Source organism: Rutidosis leptorrhynchoides, chromosome 11 (assembly GCF_046630445.1).
Source record: "Rutidosis leptorrhynchoides isolate AG116_Rl617_1_P2 chromosome 11, CSIRO_AGI_Rlap_v1, whole genome shotgun sequence".
NCBI lineage: Eukaryota > Viridiplantae > Streptophyta > Magnoliopsida > Asterales > Asteraceae > Rutidosis > Rutidosis leptorrhynchoides.
This window is the reverse complement of record NC_092343.1, coordinates 164,255,140-164,271,476: the sequence shown is the minus strand read 5'-3', so window position 1 is coordinate 164,271,476 and position 16,337 is coordinate 164,255,140.

Here is a 16,337-nt window from a genome sequence, read left to right as displayed (position 1 = left end):
GCTCAACACTGGATCACTCAGTGTTCCTGTTTTTTAAGACTTCAAACAAAACTAACTGTTTGTTGTGTGGTTAGAACCTAAAATTAACCGATTCACGTGATGTTGACTTCGCCAACTTCTTTTAATGGGTTACTGCAAATATTGATATCCTACTGTTGGCATGATGTTATGGTACAAGCTATTTGTTCACATGCATGTTCATGTTTTTGCTCTTTTTTGTTGATACCGATATATGTTTGTAGTAAAGTTATTTGGCATTCACAGTAAATATGTAAAGATAAATTTGTGTTTGTTTAAGCACTATATGGAAATGTAATATGTATATTGTATTCAACCAAATCAATGTATGATGGAAATGTAATATGTATATTGTATTCAACCAAATCAATGTATGAAATATTTCTTTCGTGGATGTTTGTTGCTAAAGTATCATGCAGTGTTTGTTTGATATCATTATCTTGATCTTAAATTCGCCAGCCATTTATTTTGAGGACTTGTCTCCATAATAAGAACATATGAAGTATATGTTTCAAACATTCTTGCAAGTAGTTTGATTGGTTCGAATCAACCAATAGTTACATACACAGCTCTCAAAATATAAAAAGAGAAAAAGCTGTTAATGAATATATCATGCAAGGAGTGTTTGTTCTCATTTTGTATATGCTATGACAATTAACCTAGCGCACCCACACCAGCGGAAGAGAGGATATAATTTGTTTGAGACAAACTTGCGAGAAATAATAGAAAGCAAATAAAGTAACTGATAACACGACGATTTAACGTGGTTCGGCAAAACCCTGCCTACGTCCACCCCAAGAGTCTCCTTTATTCTTATAATATAAAAGAACCCGGTACAAGAAAAAGTACACTATAAGTTAAACCCAAACCCAAGCCCCTTAGATTTTAGCATAAAATCTAAGTTTCCCGTACTACACTTCTTACAAGAATAAAACTCTCGACCTCACAAAGAAACACACTCCATTGATATTATCGATCAACTATGTTTACTACATTCGTGATACTTTGATCCTCTATTAAATCACTTGATCCCACTCTTGGATACATTTACTTCACTCCATGGCCATCTATATATAGATGTTCCTTTGACATGTGAAACCAACATATGAAAACAACTCCATAAAAATACCCACACTATTCTTCCTACGGCTTCACAATTTACACATGTATACTTTTATATACATAAATAAATCCCATGTGAAAAGAAACTAGCACCCTTCTTTTGACTTGTAGGAATGCAAAACCTTGCACGTTTATGAGAACCAAAAAAGTCCTCACAATAATGGCAAATAATAGTTCTCCTATTTCATATGCAAAAGACAATTCAACTTTGTCCACTAATGTTTGTCAAATATTAGACTACCGTCCAACAATCTCCACCTTGACGAACATTTATCTTATCTTTGTCACCGAAAATACTAACGCCAAGTATTTTCACCAATGACCTCCTTTATCCCCGCTGCACACACCATGAATCACCTCGATCCTGAACCCCGATTCAAATAACATGGCCAATAATTATGTGCAGCTAACCCTGTTAACTTACCTAGTTGACACCGGAAAGGAGTCTCGAATCACCTCTCCCACCACAGTAGGATTTTTCTTCTCACCATCGTCTACCTTGGTCAAACATGTCCCAACATGTTCCCGACCTGTTTCCCGCGTGCACGCTTTCAAAACCTTCGAGACACGAGTACATTTTGTACTCGCCACCAGATGATATAAACCTTCATACTTCTCTCCCTTCATCAGGACTTTCACGCCACGTGTGATTTTCAACATCTTAAGTTGTGGTAAGTTCATGATAGCTCCATGCAAGTTAGTCCCAAATTCAATATTCCTGAGAGGATTTTCGAGATAGAGAAATCCTTGAAAATCGAGTGGTGGCTTAATCATACAGTTTTCAAGTTCTAGCATTCTCAATTCTAGACAACTAAAAAAATAACATGGAAGTTGATAACGTTGGTTTAAAATAGGAAGGACGAGTTCCCTAATAACACCGGCTTTTGACAAGGATAAAATCCACTGATCGACTTCTTGGAAGCTATCAAGAGCCATGTTTGGTATGTGGAGATGTAACTTTAAGATAGGACCCTTGATAAAGTTAAAGATTTGGTTTGAGATGGTAAAAAACCCATAATGACCAAAAGCTTCATTTTTGGCAAACTTTTCTGAGAAATGTTTATCAAGAACCACCGAGCTCATTTTGGTCCATTTGTACCTCCAACTTTTTGATAAAACGTGTGTCCTCACAGCATCTTGAACCGGGAGCTTCTCAAAAATCAAGTCAATCAAATTCTCTGGCAAGCAACTGATTTTATCCACTTCAGTATTGTTATAACGTGTGTCCTCAATATTGTTACCTGTCATTACATTCAAGAAAACGCAGAATGAGTTATTCAAAAGGAAAACAAGTTGACATATAGCTAATACTCTTAATTTATGTGTTATTGTAAATGAACTTTTCAATAACACGACACCTGACAAAAACAATATTTTTTCTGCTATAATTATTATTGATGGTTAAAAGCATTTTTCTTAACTTTCTTATTAGTATGGCCCATTTTGCATCAATCATCAAAATTGAACATTCTCCTTGCAACATACAATGGAATGTTAGTCAAAATATAAGCAATCAAAAATATGGAAGGAAAATGTAGAGATATCAACACACATCTCAAAGATAGAAAACGTGGCAACTGCAGAAATAAACAGAGGGCATCAAGACTTATAAAGTTGAGTATTTGAGCAAGAAATAAACAAAGTGTACATCTTAAATGGTTGTAATAATGTCCATCGTAAAGCAACATTGCTATCGAAAAGCAAGCTGCGGGCCAAACAAACTTAAAACTAAGTAGAGAGTGAAAATGGGGAATTAATAACAACATCATCATCTACTTATACCTACAGAGTTATAACTTATAACTAGCGCTAACGATTAATTTTTACTGTCTTATCAGTTCTTCAATAAAAAAATAAGAAAAAAAAAACTGGTTCTATCTCTATCTTTTATCATTTTTCAACGCATTACATTTTCGCTTTCACTATTTCACATCTTTTATTCCTGGACCAGTTTAATTGATGCAAATATCATTATATACAAACCTGCTGCTTTACTTTAAGGCTTGTAACAATTTCGGTTACTTGAATATTTTTTGAATAAATCTCTAGCTAAGGTATAGCAAAAATAATTAATCGAATTGTTAAACCAGGATTTACGAATTCAACTGGAATAAAGAATGTGTGAATTACATAATAAAATTAACGAAGATAAAAAGTCGATTAAAAAATTACAACATGAATCAATTCATTTCAAACATAACTACGTTTATATGAAAGAATCATACCAAATTATGAGGTAGAAATTAACTCACAGGTATTCGGAATTTAAAGTGTTAAGGAGGGGGGCGGCCGCCCCCGATGGATTTCGAAATTTTAGTGCAAATTTTTTCAGTTTTTCGATTTTGCCCCGGTGAAATTTTTTTTGCCCCAAACCCTTCATATTTTGCTCCAAAACCTCCATATTTGCCCCAAAACTTTCGTATTTTGCCCAAAAACCTTCAAATTTTGCTCAAAAAACTCTATATTTTTGCCAAAAAAAATTCCCTACGTTTTAAAAAAAATTCGCCTCCGGTGAAAATTTTTCCTGAATCCACCACTGATCTCACTATTTAATTTATTTTCCATTTTACGTTTTTTTATATCTTAATGTGGATAACACGTATATCTCTTATACTTAATAAGAAATCTTTTATGATGCTATCTTTTTTCAAAAAAACCCACTTGTCAAAATACTAGCCTTTAGATGGGAATATTATCTTTTAATCCAAGCCATTAAAAATGCTTATGACATCATTTAGGGAAACCAACAGCAGTTATAGTTTTTAATTCCCTTCATGCCCATTGTTTAAATAATTATTTACTTAGTTTACTTAAATTTAGTAAAAAAGCTGAATAAACTGATACTAAGAGAGGTCTGTTCGCTATTATTGCAGATATTACCACGGCTGCTCAACACTGGATCGCTCAGTATTCCTGTATTTTAAGACGTCAAAAAACAAGACTATACGTGCTAATTGGTTATTGTGCAGTTGGAACCTAAAATTTATCAATCTGTAATGCCTGACTTCATCAACTTCTTTTAATGGGTTACTGCATGACGTTATGGTACTTAATTCACATGCTCTTGTGTTTGACCTTTACTCATTTTGTGATCCAAAACCGATCGTTTTGGTTCTTGTTTGTTGAAACTGATATATGAACGTGGTGAAGTTATTTTCCATTAACGGTAAATATGCAGAGATAGATTTGTGTTTGTCTCAGCACTATCTGGAAATGTAATATGTATATTGTATTCAAACAAATCAATGTATGAAATAGTAGTTTCATAGATACTATTCACTAAAGTATCATATCATGCAATGTTTGTTTCATATCATTCTCGTGATCTTAAATTCGCCATCCATTTATTTTTGAGGACCTATCTCCATAAGTATTTGCAAGTAGGTTGATTAGTTACATACAGCTTTCAAAATATAAAAAGAGAAAGAGCTATTGATGAGCTATCATGCAAGGAGCTTTTGATCTCATTTTGTATCAAATCAAACTGAGTACCAAGATGTTCGAACGCTTAGAGCATAAACCAATCATGTTACTGGTTTCATCAAACATTATTTACAGATCAGTAGAGTTGTGCATAGGTCCCACAGCATACATAGCATGGAAGATAGCTAACGGTAACTAGTATGCATATAAATTGCAATGTAATTTAAAGTCATTAATAGATAGATTGTAGTTACGGATCCAAGTAGTGAAGCTCTGCTTTCGAGGAAGCTCGTGGAAGCCGCATAACATCCTTAGCGAAGTTGTACTTTTCCTGAGCATCAGCAGTTACACGGGGTTGAATTGATATCTTTTCAAGAGTGGGAGAATGTTCAAGTAAAAGCTTTATAAAGAGTAACAAGGGACTTGAACTTTCTACATGGATTATTTCTATAGTTTTCAATCGGTTCATTGTCTGGTCCAAACAATCAGACGCTTCCAAATAAGTTAATGCTGGTTTCACATCCAAATCCAAATGCACGTTCCAAAGACCCTAGAAATACATTAAAAGTGAGACTAGCGGTGCATTAAAAAAAACTACCTTAAGTTACTATATAAGCACACACAACACAGAAAACACAAGAGAAAACATTTTACACTCTTTACCTGATTATTCACATTGAGTTGTCCCAAGTTAGGTGAGTTCCGAAGCATACATAAAACACCTTGAAGTTGATACAAATCACCAAATTTGAAGTTACGTAAGCTGAGAGTCTTTAAACTATTAGCCGGGTGGGGAAGCCACTTAGGAATATTTTCAGCAATTGAAAACTGTGAGGGTGAAAGTGAGATTTTAAGTTACCAAAGAGTATATATTCGGTCCATAAAAACCACCTAAATCACTTTAATCAAAAAATATTACTAGTTTATTATCAAAGTCATATATTTTGGATATGATATCCTGGTTATTTACATGAAAATTTGGACATAAAGTCTTTCAGGTCAACGCAACCTCACACGTACGCGTACCTAAGTTACCCACCATTTACCTACCCTGCCCATTTTACCACCAAATAGTCTGGTTTCATAAAGGGAGTAAGGGGCATATCCTGTTTAGTAGTTGTCACCTGCTGATAATCTGCATGTCTAATTATATATTCCGTAATCATATTTGATGAGCTAGTTATTCACTTATTTGTACAAAAGTTTGGACAAAAAAGTGTTCCAGGGTAGTGCAACCTTGTACATACTTGATCAGCAACCCACCAACTACCTAACCTTCCCATTTTAACCACCTGATATTCTGGTTTATAAAGGGACATATTCTGTTTAGTGGTTGTTACCTGCTGGTAATCTGTTTGTGTTTACTCATTATATGTATCCCTGTTAGTAACATCATTCATATTTCCTGTCTAATATCATAATTGGTGCAAAAGCCCGGATGGAGCTTACAGTACTGGTTTCAAGCCAATCACTCATCAGGTAAATTCAATACATTACATTCAGTTGATACTATCTGCATTTTTCTATTTGAGGAATCCTGATTTGTACTTCTTTTTTATATTTTTTATGGGTGTAGCAATTTAGTTGTTCAAGCCGTGCACAAAGGCAGTAGGGATAGGAGTTATGCAGGATGGAGAAAATTTATCGAAGCTAACCCTAGTCCACCTCATACTGCATTAGCTTCTTTATAAAAAGCCAACCGGATTAGCTTTATGAATGCACAAAACTTTGACAGGACATCCTTTTCTTCCATTTGTACGCCCATTTTTTTGATAAAACGTGTGTCCTCACAGCATCTTGAAGGGGGAGCGTCTCTAAAAATCGAGTCAATTAAATTCGTTTGCAAGCAACTGATTCTATCCACTTCACACCTCTCAGTATTGTTATTATGATAGACATTACAAGTATTAAGTATACATGTTGACTGCAGTGGGCGGCACCAATCGAAGGTCTGGGTTGTGATGTTATGGATTTTACTTAATGGGCACATGCTCTGCACATGATGCAAACAATTACTCCCTCTAAATATTCGGTCAAGACTACTACGTGCTTTTCTGAATGTAAACGTGCACATGCATACTTAAAACAACTTCTTAAAACCCACGACCCACGTGCATGACTCTAAATCAACTGCTACCAATTTTGGAGTACTTGCAATAATTTTTTATCCTTCTTGGACTTTCAATTAGGCCGCACAAGCTTTTGGGCCTAACCAGACTCGGGTTCAAGATTACCCAACAATTACTTCTATTGCTATTTTGATCCAACACTTTATTCTTAATCTTGGGCGTTCCTCACTTTAGCTTGTGATCTTCTCCAATTAGTATTAATTCGGAAGATCTATATCATATGACGACAATTCAGACAAGAGTTTTAGAATGACGATGTCTGCTTTCCGACTTGTCGGGTACAAATGTTCATGCAAATTCATTTGACGCGAACTGATGATACGCATAATGATCCGTCTCAAAATAGGCAAGCATCTCGGCAAAAATCACACCCGGCACTACGAGTCCCGGGTTTCCAACTCCTTTTCTCGTCATCCGTCTGACGTCTTCCCGGATACTCCTCCATGACGGACAAATGGCAAGGCTAAGAACCTGGATGACAAACACGTAACCGGCACCTTACAACTGGTCAAGATAATCGTAACTAGGCATCGCAAGACCAGTCATCATAATCGTGACAGTCAAGAAACACTTAGCACGTGTCTAGGCGAAACCTACCCGGCTGGACCGAGAACATCGTAATGCTATAACCGGAACCAACTCACCGACACCATCATCTCGGTCCACTAAACCGACATAAGGACACTGCCGGGACAAGCACGTTCTCCCGAAACAAGAGTGCGTCACCACGGAGTAGGCACCTCGTCCCGGAATGACCACTTGATCACGGAACAAGCACGTGGGCAAGTCGCGTGCCACGTCAGCCCCCAAATTTAGGGAAGTTCATTAGAATATGTTATTCCCCACGAAAGGGACAGGTGCCACGTCACCCCTCGGGATTGACAAAGTTTGTTACAACCATGAAAGGGACATGTGCCACGTCACCCCTCAAAATGTGACTGAATTCTTAAACCCAATGTAACTCAATTCTAGTAACTAGGGTGAGTATGTCGCGAACCCACCCCCATTTTATCTAGTAATCACGGATTGACGCGAATCCTAAAAATAGATCTATTGGGCCTAACAAACCCCATCCAAAGTACCGGATGCTTGGGCCTAACAAACCCCATCCAAAGTACCGGATGCTTTAGTACTTCGAAATTTATATCATGACTTAACGACTCAGTTAAAATGTATATACATGTAGTGTTTTAATATGTATTTATACACTTTTGAAAGACTTCAATACACTTATCAAAATACTTCTACTTAACAAAAATTTACATGGAATCCGTTTTTACTACCACTAATTGACTAATTGGCTTAAGAGACATCGTTGCCGGCATAAAAGCGAGATTAGGAAAACATCGACAAGGATGGGTGGATGAACTCCAACATGTACTATGGGCACATCGGACAACGCCGAAAGATAGTACGAACGAAACACCATTCAGTCTGGTATAAGGAACCGAGGCGGTCATACCGGCTGAAGTGCTAGTTCCAACTGCTCGAATCACAGAATTTGATGAACAGCAAAACGACGACGCATTGTGAGAAAATTTGGATGCCCTGGAAGAGCGGCGAACAATAGCGTACATCCGGCAAGCTGCAAAGAAACAACAAATCACAAACCACTATGACAAAAAAGTCAAACCATTGGACTTTCAATTAAACGATTTGGTATTACGCAGCAACGAAGCCAGCCGACAGCAAGATGTCGGCAAGTTAGGCCCCAGATGGGAAGGACCCTACAGGGTTGTCGGGATAACTGAGTATGGTGCATACCACCTGGAAACACCGGATGGAGTTCCGATACAGCGCCCTTGGCACGCTTTTTATTTAAAGAAATATCATGTGTAGCTTATCTGCACCCGTGAGGACTGATCACCCACTCGGACGGCAGAAACACTTATGTATTCAAGTAATTTCTATGTATAAGTCATCAATAAAGCTTCACTTTATATACTTATGCACTGTAGTGACTCTGAATATGACACAAGTAACACCAAATATCCTTTGGCATATTTCGGACCTACCGCCAGAAGAAATGCTTTCTACCTTTCGTTGGTACGAGGACACTCCTTGAAGAACCTTAACGGATAACAAGGACGTCCGACCATATCATTGGTGGCCCTGTTTTACTGTATAAACAACTCGACCACACTCACGCGTAGTCTAGATATCTACGTTTTTGTCATGACAAACAAGTACAACTCAACGAAAAAGTAAACTAGTTTATAACACGGCATACCAAAAATTGTCGAAATTACATCAAATATACAAAAACCCAACCGAGTGCATATCTCTACGATTGGTAATTTACAATATCCTCAACGGATGAGTTCTCATCCCTACAAATTCTATCTAGCTCCTCAAAACTAATCCGGCCGAGAGCTTCATGTGCCCGATGGCAGTCCTCCACACAGGTAGCACTCAAAAGAGATTTCTTCTTCTGAGCCGCGCTTCCAGGTGGCAGAAAACACTACACTGCCTTCAAAACCGCAAAAGTAGTCAACTTCTTAACGGCCTCAATAAAGGCACCAAATGGTTGACGAACAATAGACGACCTGAGAAGCCGGGTAAAAAGCACAGGAATACCATGCTGGAGACGGGTGAGTTCGCCTAGCGTGGCCGACACCTTCTCCGATAACTTTTTGTTGTCATCAGAGAGCAAGGCAACTTTCTCCTGTTCTTGGGCAAGAGCAGCCCTCAACGACTCCTGTGCTTCCAGGGAAACACGCAGCTCATTCTGAATAGGCCCCAACGCCTCCTTGGCCGACAACAACTCCCCTTCAAGACGGGAGATCGTCCCTGACAATTCCGCCACCCGACGGTTATCATTCTCAAACAGCACACAATGCTCGTGAATACGACGAGCATCAGCCTCGCTTCGGTTCAGTTCATCTGTCGAAAGATGCTGAGCAAATACGGAGAATTGGGAACGCAAATGCTGTGCGTGCCTGGGTAGCGGAAAGCGCGGCCAGCGCCTCTTTCAAAGCCGAAAAAGTGATAAAGTCAAGATACTCCTTATAAACCGGATAGTCTGAAGCTTCACAGCGGAACAGATCACGGAACGGCCCAATATTACAGTCGGGCAGCACGTAAACATTCTGCCCGACACTAGTCGTCAACCGAGGACGAGCATCCGAGATCTCTACCACGTGCTCTTTACCGGGACGATGCCCTTGATCGCAAGATACAGTTAAATCAAAGAAAGAAAAAAAAACAACGCATACCTTCGGCTGCCGGCTCAATCCGACGCCTGGTACGACGGATCAGTCCGCCCTTCGAAGAGCCACCATTCGAAGATTCCAAATCTTCAGGAGTCGACATCCTGCGACGGCTGGAGGTGTGGTCCCTTCGACCAGTTTACAGGTAAAGACCATGCCATCCAGGCTCTTCGCCTTCAGAACTTCTGACACGGTCAACTCTGCACAAAATATAAATTATCATCATATAAATCAAGGTAACCCTAAAAAGACGGGAAGAGTCAAACGGTAAGATACCTCTCCCACCTCTTCGGGCAACAGGAATTCTATCAGCATGAGTCCAATTGTTGCTAACATTAGCCATTACCAGCACCTGCTCCTCATAAGACCGTTGAGGAATCCTCAGGCCCCTCAATTGGTCTACCATCGATTCACCTAGCTCAGAAAGCTGCCTCGACGGTTGAACAGTCACATACCTAAACAGATAGAACTGTTCGTTCTTTAACGGGAAGTCAATACATTTGGCAAAAACAAATGATTGCACCCAATTGTCTGCAATCGCTGGTGCCTCCTCAAGAAAATCAATTTCGTCGGTAAACGTATATCAACCTTTACGATAGGACGATAGCCGAAAAATGCTTCTAAAAATATTCAAGCTTAGGCTCATGCCTAAACCATTGAAATACATCTCGAACAACACGGTCGCACGAATGCCATTCGGATGTAAACGAGCAACACTAAGGTTATAGAAATTTAAAACCTTCGTGAAAATGCGGGTGAAGGGGTACCTCAAATTTGAAACCTCGAACGGCCTCAAATAGATGGCACAATTTAAAGTACGTTGGTGTGATCTTGGAATGATCAACTCCAAACCTCGCAACTGAGGGCATATGTGGCAAATCCTATCGAGATACGCCTCGTCAACACTACTAGGTGCACATAACACATCATGAAGAATGTTAGGTCTGGGCCCATACTGAAGAAAAAAGGATGAAAATGCAAACCACAAAAGACAAGAAAATCGCTTCTCTGTAATTTACAAAGCAAGTACTCTCGAAGGTGGGAAGAATAAAATGAAGAGAAACGCTCCTTTTTATAGGAAAAAGTCCCGTGTGGGACCCATCCAACTCAAAACAGGTGCGTTGGAACACGAGAAGTACTATGATTAAGACAGCACACAACGCGCATTTATTGCACATCAAATCACGTGAGCGGGTCACAATAATTTAAAGTTTGGCAACACAACTGTCCCAGCTGACCTTACCAAACTGGGGGGACTTGATGATACGCATAATGATCCGTCTCAAAATAGGCAAGCATCTCGGCAAAAATCACACCCAGCACTACGAGTCCCGGGTTGCCAACTCCTTTTCTCGTCATCCGTCTGACGTCTTCCAGGATACTCCTCCATGACGGACAAATGGCAAAGCTAAGAACCTGGATGACAAACACGTAACCGGCACCTTACAACCGATCAAGATGATCGTAACTAGGCATCGCAAGACAAGTCATCATAATCGTGACCGTCAAGAAATACTTAGAACGTGTCTAGGCGAAACCTACCCGGCTGGACCGAGAACATCGTAACGCTATAACCGGAACCAACTCACCGACAGCATCGTCTCGGTCCACTAAACCGACATAAAGACACTCCCGGGACAAGCACGTTGTCCCGAAACAAGAGTGCGTCACCACAGAGCAGGCACCTCGTCCCGGAATGACCACTTGATCACGGAACAAGCACGCGGGCAAGTCGCGTGCCACGTCAGCCTGCAAATTTAGGGAAGTTCGTTAGAATCTGTTATTCCCCATGAAAGGGACTGGTGCCACGTCACCCCTCGGGATTGACAAAGTTTGTTACAACCATGAAAGGGACATGTGCCACGTCATCATTCCCTCCACAACATCTATAAATACACAAGTGAAATCATTCATTTAAAAAAGACACTGGATGCATAAACGTTACTCTGCCAAAATCAATTACGATAACGTCACTCCAGTCGTTAGCTTAATTCCGATAGGTGCTCCGATCACCATCCGAGTTAACCCACACTAAGATATTAACTTATTCGATTCCGATCGAATAAGGTTAATCTACTTGATTGTTTTACGCCCTTAGAATCCAGATTTCAAATCGGGGTTCGCACAATTATTGGAGTTAAAACAATCAACTTACTCCTTTTTCCAAATTAAGCACTCAAACCCGAAATCTCATCACCTATTACGATTTTGGTTTGATCACGAACGTTACTATGTTTTGGTATTTTTATAGTTTTTTTTTTTTGTTTAATTGAGAAATGTACATGAATTGCACAGAGCAGCTCATGATGCTGGTGCTGCTACGGAAATTATAGATATTGGCAAAACACGAGTGGACGATTAACGCAAGACTAGGATCGACCTGTTCTTAAAAAGGATTAATTGGGGAGCTTTACAATAGTGCCTGCATGAGAATAACTATTATGGACGTTACAAATTAATAAGGGTGTATACGTTGACTGCAGTTGGCAGCAGCAATAGAAAGTCTGGGTTATGACAGCAGCAATTTAGATAAGAGTTTTGGGATGAAGCAAAGACCCGATGGTGATATTGAAATCCATGAAATATTATGGGAAGGTGATTTCCACATACCGACATGCTCAAAATGTGACTGAATTCTTAAACCCGATGTAACTCAATTCTAGTAACTAGTATTAATACATGGAATCCGTTTTTACTACCACTAATTGACTAATTGGCTTAAGGTGTCTCTTTTTGAAGGTTGCGTTTTTTGGTGATAATGTACGTACCAAAAGATAGAGCGATTGTAGCTATGGAAGCTGCTGCAGGGTGTGATGCTTTCCTCGTTCTTAGTTCATCCGTTATGACAATGTCCGCTTTCCGACTTGTCGGGTACAAATGTGGTTGGAGCAATTATACAGAGCTGCTCATGATGCTGGTGCTGTTACAACAATTATAAATATTGGCAAAACTCGAGCTGATGATATTGAAGATTTTAAAACTAACGCGAGACTGGGAGAGATCCGTTGTGCCGGAAAACCATTTGAATGTAAGTTTAGATTTACCTGAATCATGATTCCAGTTGGGTGTTACTGCAGATATTACCATGGGTTCTAAACACCACATCGCTCAGTGTTCCTGTTTTTTAAGACTATAAACAAGACAATACGTACTAATTGTTTGTTGTGTGGTTGGAACCTAAAATTAATTAATCCGTGATGCTGACTTCATCGACTTCTCCTAATGGGTTAGTGCAAATATTGAGATCCTACTGTTGGCATGCTGTTATGGGACAAGGTATCTGTGCCACATGTTCTTGTTTGTTAAAACTGATATATGTGCGTGTAGTAAAGTTATTTTCCATTCACAATAAATATGCAAAGATAAATTAATGTTTGTATAAGCACTATTGGGAAATGGGTATATTGTATTCAATCAATCAATACCCAACCGTAAAATTGTTTTTGGACCATTTCTAACCCTTGGTAGTGATATCACGGTCAGTTGTGCACTTTTAAGCCAAAAAGTGCAATCTGATTTGGCAATGTCAATTTCTGACATTTTTTAACCCCATATGTCAGTTTTTTTTTTTTTTCAAATATTGGATAGAGTGATGTGGTAAAATCAGATTGAAAATGGGTGGGAAAAAATTAATTAATATTAAAAATATAATTAATGAAAATTTTTGATTGGTTGGGAGAAAACAAACGCACCTTCACATTTGTGCCACTTGGTGACGGATGGATACAAAACTAACTGACGCTCCATTAGGGGCCGTCAGTTTTCGTCAATTTTTAACACATCATCTGACGAGGGGGAAACTAACGGAGGGTTGGTAAAGGTCTTATAACACTATAGTTACAATAACAAGAATATCCAAACATTACACTATAGATGTGATATGTATATTTTATCCAAACAAATCAATCTGTGAATTTTCTTTTTCCAAAGATGCTTGTTACACAACTATTGTGTAAGGAACACTTGATCTAGTTTTTATTCTAGCTGCTCGCAAAGTATAAATAAATACCAGGAGGGTTACCGGTTTTATAGTACCACTCTGCGAGTTAATGAAAACCCATAACATATATGATGCATACAATCAGAATACAACTAAATTATAAAGTAACTTAAAGTTATTAGTGGATTGTAGTTACGGATCCAAGTAGTGAAGCTCTGCTTTCGAGGAAGCTCGTGGGAACCGCATAACATCCTTAGAGAAGTTGTACCTTTCCTGAACATCAACAGTTGCACGTGGTCGGATTGATATTTTTTCAAGAGTGGGAGAATGTTCAAGTAAAAGCTTTATAAATAGCAACAAGGATCTTGATCTTTCTACATCCATTATATTTATAATTTTCAAGCGGTTCAATGTCTGGTCCAAACAGTCAGAAGCTTCCAAATAAGCTATTGTTGGTTTCACATCCAAATACACGTTTGGAAGATCCTGGAAATACATTAAAAGTGAGACTGACTGTGTATAAAAGGAACCCACATTAAATTACTATATATGCACACACAACACAAAAACACAAGAGAAACGTTTAGCACTCTTTACCTGATTGTACACATCGAGTCGTCTCAAGTTAGGTGAGTTCCGAAGGATACATAAAACACCTTGAAGTTGGTACAAATCACCAAATTTGAAGTCTCGTAATTAGAGAAGCTTTAAACTATTAGTTGGGTGTGGAAGCCACTTGAGAATATTTTCCGCAATGGAAAACTGTGAGGGTGAAAGTAAGATTATAAGTTAACAAAGAAGATATGGTTGGAAGATGATACGAAATAATATATGAGAACTAACTATACACAAGAGTTGAATGGTAAAGTTCACTTGCTCAAACACAAAATGATGAAGAGCAAAATATAAATATTAGAATTTAGGGTTAAGGCTATTCAAGGGCCATATACTTTTTATTTTGTCCCGATGTAGTCCATATACCCAAAAAAAAAAATACTATTATAGGCCACAAACTTTAAAAAAATGTGTTAATGTAAACCGTTGACCTGATAAATAAGGTTGATCGATTTTGTAGGTTGATTTTCAAAAAAGTATAATTTTTTTTTGTTCCAATGTAAGCTTTATACAAAAAAAAGTACTAATGTAGTTCACATACTTTCAAAAAGTGTATCGATGTAGGTCACATATTTTCCGTATCGATGTAAACAAAAGGTGACCTGTTTAGCCGGTAACAAGTTACCTTTTGTTTACATCGATACACTTTTTCAAAGTTTATGGCCTATAATAGTATTTTTTTGGGTATATGGACTACATCGGAACAAAACAAAAAGTATATGGCCCTTGAGTAGCCTTAACCCTAGAATTTAAAATTCAACTCGTACCTGAGAAAATACCCGTCGATAACAAAATACCCAACACATGGCATATTACTTAACAAAAATGTAGCTAATCGAACGATATCATCATCACTAACCTTTACATCACCTTATTTTTTGATAAGGATGTTTTGTATATCATTAACCAAAATGTTGCTGGCATCGGCATGCTTTGGAAAACAACGCCATCTAATGGGTGCGGTCTTAGATTCATAATTGCGAGGGATGTAATGGACCATGTCTGTCCGGGATCCCAAAAAAAAACCGGTGACTAAACAAAATTCACGCCGACCAAATCTAATCATAAAATTAGGGGAAAAAGTAAACCAAATATCTTGTTGCTCTTCCGGGTACTTAGTAGCATCTAATTTTGATGAACGCTCACATTTCTGTTAGAGCATGGCATGTACTAGTCCAGGATCATTACCCGTGTATGAAAGATCTAACCAGGGACCAAAGCATGTACTTCGGAATAATTTTTCTTGATTTTCAGTCAAAATTTTCTTGACCTGAGGTATCACGGTCAACATATTCTTCATGGTCAATTTACCTTCAACATAGCCCTGTAAAAGTGAGAAGAACATCAGCAGACAAATCACTCATACGCAAGACGCAAAACAAAGTTTGCGTGCCAATAATGACGGATGCAAGGATGCAAGGTTAACCTTAGGTGCATCATGCAATCTAGACGCAAAGACGCAAGAGACACCTTGCGTAACCTAGAACAAAGACGCAAGTACGTAAACAAAACTTTGCGTCCACATGAAAGAATAACCATATGCCATACGCAAAGACGCAAACAAAACCTTGCGTACAACCACATGTCCTACGCAAATATGCAAGGTTAACCTTGCGTCTAAATATCAACCGAGTTTTATGTGAAGACCCGTCCTAATCCATCCGGACGAAGTCCATATCGATTATAAACGATTCACAACAGTTGATTACATCGCGAGGTACTTGACCTCTATATGATACATTTTACAAACATTGCATTCGTTTTTGAAAAGACAAACTTTCATTACATCGAAAGTTGACAGGCATGCATACCATTTCATAATATATCCAACTATAATTGACTTGATAATAATCTTGATGAACTCGACGAATCGAATGCAAC